The sequence below is a fragment of the Echinops telfairi genome, unplaced genomic scaffold, assembly GCF_000313985.2.
Source record: "Echinops telfairi isolate 266 unplaced genomic scaffold, ASM31398v2 ScPeMD7_2;HRSCAF=8, whole genome shotgun sequence".
NCBI classification, from domain to species: Eukaryota; Metazoa; Chordata; class Mammalia; order Afrosoricida; family Tenrecidae; genus Echinops; species Echinops telfairi.
The window spans coordinates 7,443,102-7,450,167 of record NW_022103898.1 but is presented as its reverse complement, the minus strand read 5'-3'; the positions used below and the strand labels follow the sequence as shown (position 1 = coordinate 7,450,167).

Below are 7,066 nucleotides of genomic sequence, written 5' to 3'. Positions count from 1 at the left end.
CCGCCCTGGCCTCTAAGGGAGCGCTCGGGCCGGACTTCTTCCAAGACAGATGGTTTATTCTTTTGGCGGTCCGTGATGTTCTCGGTAGGTGCTATTGGGATTCTAACCCGACGCCCAACAGAACAAGACACTGTCCCGTCCTGAGCCACCTCACAGTGTTCCTCGCCGGCGCTTCTGGTTGCAGCCCCTGCGTGAATCCATCTCCCCGAGGGTCTTCCTCTCTGCTGCCCCTCTACTTTAGCAAGCATGATGCCCTTCTCCAGGGTCTGGTCTCTCCTGACAACAGCTCCAAAGTACTTACGATGCGTCTTGCCGTCCTTGCCCCTGAGGAGTTCGCTGGCCAGACTTCCTGGTTGGCACTCCAGGGTGCTTGCAATGTTCTTCACCAGCACCAGGATTCCAGGGCATTGAGTCTCCTTCCATCTTTCTGAGCCAATGTCCAACTTTCATATGCGTCGGAGGCAATGGAAACTATTCTGGCTCGGGTCGGCGCATTTCAGTCCTCAAAGTAACATCCCTGTTTTTCAATACTTTAAGAGGTCTGATGGAAGTCGATTTACCCAATGCAACGCATCATTTGATCTCTTGACTGCTGCTTCCAAGAACATTGATTGTGGATCCAAGCAAGCCTGAATCCTTGACACCATCGATCTTCCCTGGTGGTCATAAGTGCGGATACAGGGTGTTAGCTGGGTGGCACTCTTTCCCACGGCCCCACAGAAAGACCTTTCCATGTCTCTTCTAGCCTCTGGGAGCACCAGGTGTTTCTTGGTCTATGGCGGCTGGACTCTAATCTCTGCCCCACGGTCACCTGGCTGTCTTCCCTCCCTGTGCTTCCTTGTTGGGCTGGGTTCTCTGCAGAAGCAAATCCAATGATGCTTGTAGGTGTATGCACACAGAAAGAGGTTTTTATCAAGCAACGGTCATGCAGTGGTAGAAACAGGTAAGTCCAGTCTGGTTCAAATCTGCAGGTCGGACGTGAGCCTGGGGATTCTCTTGCCTCCACAGCTGTGGAAGGGGATGAACAGGAAGCAAGAGGAGGTAGCGGGAGGGCCCCAGGCTGGTGGAGGCAGAGGTAAGTGAATCCAAGGTCAGCCAAATCAATCCAAAGTCGGCAGCCCGCTGACAGCTCGTGGGACCAGCAGGCAACCCAAGAGGAGGTAGATGACCCCGACGTGGGATCCAGATCCAGCAGGCAGCGAAGATCTGCTCAGGGTCTCTCTCATACCAAAAGCCACACCCCAAAGGAGATGTCACCTGGTTGTCACCTGATGACAGGCTGGGCTCCACCTCTACCTGCTCCCAGGAGTGTCTAGTTGACATAAATTCTAACCATCACAGCTTCTCGATGCATCTCCGTCTCTCTCTTTCTTTTTGTTGGGGGGAGGGAGCTGACTATATAGATCTATTTAAGCTGAAGGCTACAACAAAGAAAACCTAGTTTCTCATCGTAATCTGTTGCCTTACCAAATAACATCTTTGAAAACACATTTGTTCCGTCATTATAACATTCTTGATATCGGAGAGAAACGGAATCTGTAAGGAGGTCTGGTAGACCAGACGGTCTTGTCAGGACTTCTGGGCTGTTGGTTATGATTCAGTTCATTGCACGCCATCCATCTCTACTTATGTCACCTTGCCCGTCGGACCCTCCACTGCCACCACCGCTACCGCCACTCAAGCCATCGGGAGCACCATCTCCTGCACTGTCATTGTTCCCCATTCCCATTCTTCCGACAGATCCACCTCCTCCCTGATGATCCAGAGGGCCGCCTCCGGGAGGAGACCGGCTCCGGGAGGACTCCGTGCATTGACGCCGCAGGTTATTTCTCTCTTTAGACCCGGAAGCTGCTGCATCTTCACAAGTCACACCCTCGCCACCTGCTTCTCCTGCTGCTCTGCCACCAGGTCCAGTAGCAATAGCCTCCCCCACGGGGTTTATTTAGTGGGAGGAGAAATGGGCAATGTCGTCTTCAGTTACCTGACCAGGTGACCCTTGCATATGTACAAAGCGACCACCATGAAAACCTGACCATCACCAGCTCCCCCGTCACCGTGCCCTCCCCTCTCTCCTTCTGCCATCAAAGCCATCATGTCCGTCACTGTCATTATGATAGCCACCATGGCCATCAAGCCTCCATGGCGTCCAGCCAGCTCCAGAACAGCCCCTCTTCCCCCTACTGGTCCCTCCTATGGCCCCAGCAGTCTTCTCAGGGGGCACCAAATCCTTTGATTTCACTCCTGCCGCTTCTCAAGTTCTCAGCAGCCCTGTGCCCTACGCTCGATGTGTTTCCCTGGGGCCTTCTCTGCTCTCTCCCTGGAAGCAGCCCGCACGGAGCCTCCCCTGTGCCTCATCCCCGGCCGGCCGGCCTTCGTGTGTCCGTGGACCCCCTTGGGCACCATTCCAAGCCTGGAGAGCACTGAACGATTTTCTGCACCCCGATGGCAGCCCCCGGAGTCAGGCTGCCTGTCACCATTGCTTCATGGCCCTTCCCATCGCCTCCGGAGGCAGCATCTGCTGGCTCTCCTCCCCTCTGACGAGGGCTCCAGTCGGTGCGGTTAGGACCCGCCCTCCTCCACTAGGACATTATGCTAATGGCACCTGCACGGACTCCCTTTCTAAGAAGACCCCAGGCATAGGGACCCTCGGTCCACAGAGCTCGGTCCTACAGCACGAAGGACTGCTCCACCCCGCTTCCAACACTGACCTCTGCCCAGAAGCACACCGCCACATCCTGCTCCCCTGGAGTGGCCGGTGGCTTCGAACAGCCAACCTCCTGGTGATCAGTGGCGCACTTAACACACATTCACAGGTCTGGGGGGTGGGGTGGGGGAGGGTTAAGGCTTGACCACATGGCTTCGAAAGACCCGGAGTAGCCAATGTCTGTCACATGGAGGGAGCCGGCCTGGGAGGGTCGGGAGCTGTGGGCCGCCCTGTCCCACCAGGTGAAAGAAGTCGTGGAGCGTGACAGGGAATGAAGGCAGCCGGGTGGGAGAGACCGGGGTGGGGGTGGGGGGAGGATCCCTGCTGGCCTGGCCTTCCTGCTTCCAGGCTATTCCGGGACACCTGCGCTGCCCTGCGCGCCTCTCCTTCCGGTCTCACACCTGAGCCTTCCTCGCGGTCCAGCAGCAGCACCAAGAAGCTCTGCTCTCACCCAGTCCCCCCCAACCCCCCCCACCCCCCCCCACTGGTTTGCGTTGGTCACGGCCCCCCACCCCACCCCGCAGCCTCATAAACACGTTGCAAGCTTAGGGGAGTGGTCTGTGGGGTGGGGCATTTCCAGGGGAAACTGGCATCCCTTCTCTCACTTGCTCTCCTCCCTCCTCACCGTGACCCCACGCCCCGGGAGGTCACCTTTTCCTCTTCCTTCAGCCCCTCCAAAGTCTCCCGCTTCAAGTGCTACAGAAAACCACAAAATCAAGCTCCACAGACCCCCCTGGTGCTCCGTAAACAAATACCTGGGGTCTCTGTTTACTGACACCCTGACCCTGGTGGTGGGGGGTGTGTGTTTGGAGCACTTACCTGGGCCTTCCGGGTTTCTGGCCACCACATCCAGCCTGGGATGGGGACAGGGCTCTTCCCTGGATCTTTTGTGCTGGGCTAGCCGGCGACAGCGGATGGCAGGACAGTGGGGTCTGATGACCAAGGGTTTCTAGAGAATGGGGTCTGACAATGGGGTCTCCAGGGAACCTGGAGGAACTGGGGTCTTGGTCTCCGCTGGGGTCCACTGGGTCAGAAGCCCCACATCTTGGCCCCTCGGCCCGCCCTCTGCCTCTGGAAAGGCCTTTGTCCCCAGGGGCGAGGCTTCTCCCAGAATGCTCTGCCCGCCCTCCACACAGAACCACGCTGGCTGGCCTGCCCTGTCTTCACACGCAGGGGCTGGGAGGGTTTGCCAGGTGATGGCTGGTGGTCCTTTATGCCGGTCCACACCTGCTGCATGGGAAAAGGCTGAGAGGGGGTGCTGATTGAGATGTGGGCGTGGCTGTCTTTGAGGTGACAGCTGGGGTGGGGACCGTCAGGGCCTCACCTGTTTGCTTCAGTGCCACCCAGGCACCTCGGTCTCAACCTGCAACAGGACCACCTTCACACGGACCGCCCCTCTTCCTTTCTTCATTGACAGATTAAGGGCATCAGGCCCACAACACCTCACCCCTCACCTCCACTCCTACTTTCCCATCCCACTCAGGTACCCCGTGTCTCACGAGAAATCTACCACAGCTGGGGGACCAAACACAGAAACAAGCCAGCTGCTGTCACGGGGCTCCTGCCTCTGGTGACCCAGGTGTGATGCGCGTGACCCGTGTGCCGCTGTCTCTGCTGCCATCCTCCCCCATCTCCAGCACTTCCTTCCCCGGCACTTCTGGCTGCATTCTTCCAGGTAGGAGGCGACCTTAGCACGCCTCTAAAATCCCACCCACTGCCCAGCTGCCAGGCCTATCCTCTGAGTGCCTGGCCAGCCTTGGGCTGTGACGCTCACGGCAAACGTTTCTCTGGCCCGAGAGGAAGCCTCTGCCTCCATGCCCTCCCCTTCTTTGAGCCCCCGGAATGGGGACCGTGTGGGCGTGGAGTCTCTGTGTGACGTCTGATGATGCCAGACTCGTCACCGTCTGTTGTGAGGTGTCGTCACGCTGGCCCTGACTCAGCATGCTTCAGTCCCCACCTGGGAGACCCGCTGTGTCAGACAAGGTTCTCTAGAGAAACAAAACCAGGACACTAATAATTTTATATTTAGATAGATGGATAACATGGGAAATAAATAATCTATAAAGCAGTACAGATGGCTCGGTGCAACTCACTTCTGTGAGACAGCTAATACACTGGCAGTCCTTCAAGTCTTGAGGGCCACTGGGTGCAAGTCAAGGAAGCAGACAGCTGAGTCCTCTGTAGAGCAATGCAGGCAGTCTGGCCACAGGCAGCAAACAGCAAGGCAGGTCACCAGCAGTCAGCCAGACGACAGGGTCCCACAGTCCCCACTTCAAAAGACGTATATTCCAGTAGTGTGGCAAAGCAGGTCTTGAAGGAACCTCAAGTTACAGTGACAATCTATGGGTTAGGTGTCCCATGGGTAGTGTAGGTTGCAAATGGAGGCACAGAACAAGCAAGGCAGCCGCTGCACACTGGTCCGATGATCAAAGAGCAAGAGAGGAAGAGGCGAGGCTCGCCGAGCCATTTATCTCTCGGCCCTTCAAGTAATCCCACGTGTGTTCATTGGCCATATTGGCACGAGCCTACCTATCACACAGGCCCGCAGAGAGGTGAGGAACAGGGCTGCCTGCCCTGGGTGCCTGTCCATGCCTCAGTTTCCCCGCTTATAAAAGCAGTTCACGATGATGATACTGACCTCATCACGCAGATGCCATCAGCCCTGCAAACCTTTGATTAGGACAGGTGGGAGAATATTTGGGGGTTCTTCTGTATTACCCCCTCAAAACACAGGGATGCTGCCGGGAGGCCTGCCTAGAGGCTCAGGAGATGATGGCCAACGGCTGAGCCAGTGCAGCTCAGCGCCCCATCCCCCGCACTGCCCGAGGGAGAGCCAGTTTGCCTCTGGGCAGCCACTGGGGGCGGGGTGGGGGGGGGGAGAAGGAAGTGCTACCTTGGTTAACAGGGACAGAGTGGAAGTCGGACTCGGTATCGCACTTAGCGGTGTGACCATGATCAAGTACCTTTGTCTCTGACCCTCAGCTCTCCCATGTAGAAATGGCCACCTGACCATTCGCTTCTCCCCCAGAACAACTGTGAGGAAGACCTTTACAGTGTAGAAAGTGGTCGTGAGTCTCATGTCTCCCACCTGTGCCCTTGTCCTTTCCACACGAAGCTGTGCCTACTGGAGGAAGAACTCAAATCATCTTCCCCTGTCTGCCTAGCTATAACTCAGAGTGGACCTGGGGACAAGTTCGAGCCCCTAAGAAGTAAGAGAAAGGAGGGGAGGGGCACTCCCTATCCCCCGGGTATTTAAGAAAGCAATGTCCTCTGACCCTCCCCTTCCTCCTACCTGGAGTGTACACTGGATGGCTGGAGCCAGGCAGCCGTCTAGAGTGTATGTAGATGCAGGTCAGACCGTGAGGCTGACAGAGATGGAGAGCAAGCCTGGTCCCTGGGGATGAGATGCTGCTACTCCACCAGCCCCAGGTGGCTTCCCTCCGGAGTGCTTGGATGCGAGAGAAGAGCAAATCCCGCTGTGGCCGTGGCAGGGGGCTCTGCCACCAGTGTTGTGGTGGTCAGGAGCTGCCGGCAGTCGGCTGTGACCACAGCAACCTAACACACACAGAACCAAGCACCGCCCGGTCCTGCGCATGCTCACCACGCTTCCTGTGTTGGAGTCCACCTGGCTGACGGGTCCATCTGTCCCTGCCCCTCTGCTTTGCCAAGCAGGATGTCCTTCTCTGGGGGTCGGTCCCTCCTCTCACACGTCCAGAGGACGTGAGACCAAGACTCGCCCTCCGGGCGTCTCGGGAGCCCTTTGGCTGTACTTCAGCTGGGCCGGATGGGTTTGTTCTCTGGCCGCCGCGGTGCTGTCAGTGTCCCCTGCTGGCACCGTTAACTCCGATGCATCCGTTCTCCTGCAAGATCCTTCTTATCCATCATCCATCTCGCACCCGCCCTTGAGGGGCTGGAAACAGCATGTGCTAGCCAGGCACAACTTAATCTTCAAAACGCCAACGTTGCTCTGTCAACAGATCTTGGTGGGCTGAGTTGCCCAATTCCGTCCATCCATCCATGTTTGATTGGCGGGCTGCTGCATTGTGGACCCAAGCCAAACGGCATCTGTTACCAGGAGCTGAGTGCCAATCTTAACGGACCCCACTATGTGTGTGACCAAGAGAAAGTCCTCTACCACATGGCAGCAATGGTGCCATTTGGCTTGGACCTTGTGGAGAGGTAGGTTCAGGCTTTAAAATTACTTACTGTCTGGAAACATTTGGAGCATCCCCGACCTGGACCGGAGCCCCTGCTTCAGGATTCTCCTCCTACCCTTCTGAGCGGCTTCTGGCTCAGTCACCGTCAACGCTTCTGTCTTGTCTCCTGCATCCTCCCAATCTTTCCTCCGCTCTGCCCCCACTC

At 57.1% G+C, this 7,066-nt stretch overlaps 1 pseudogene; it reads right to left on the bottom strand.

Annotated features, from left to right (window-relative positions):
• Window positions 1–1,597: 1,597 nt before the first annotated feature.
• LOC115869718 overlaps window positions 1,598–7,066 on the bottom strand; it is a 6,664-nt pseudogene continuing 1,195 nt past the window's right edge.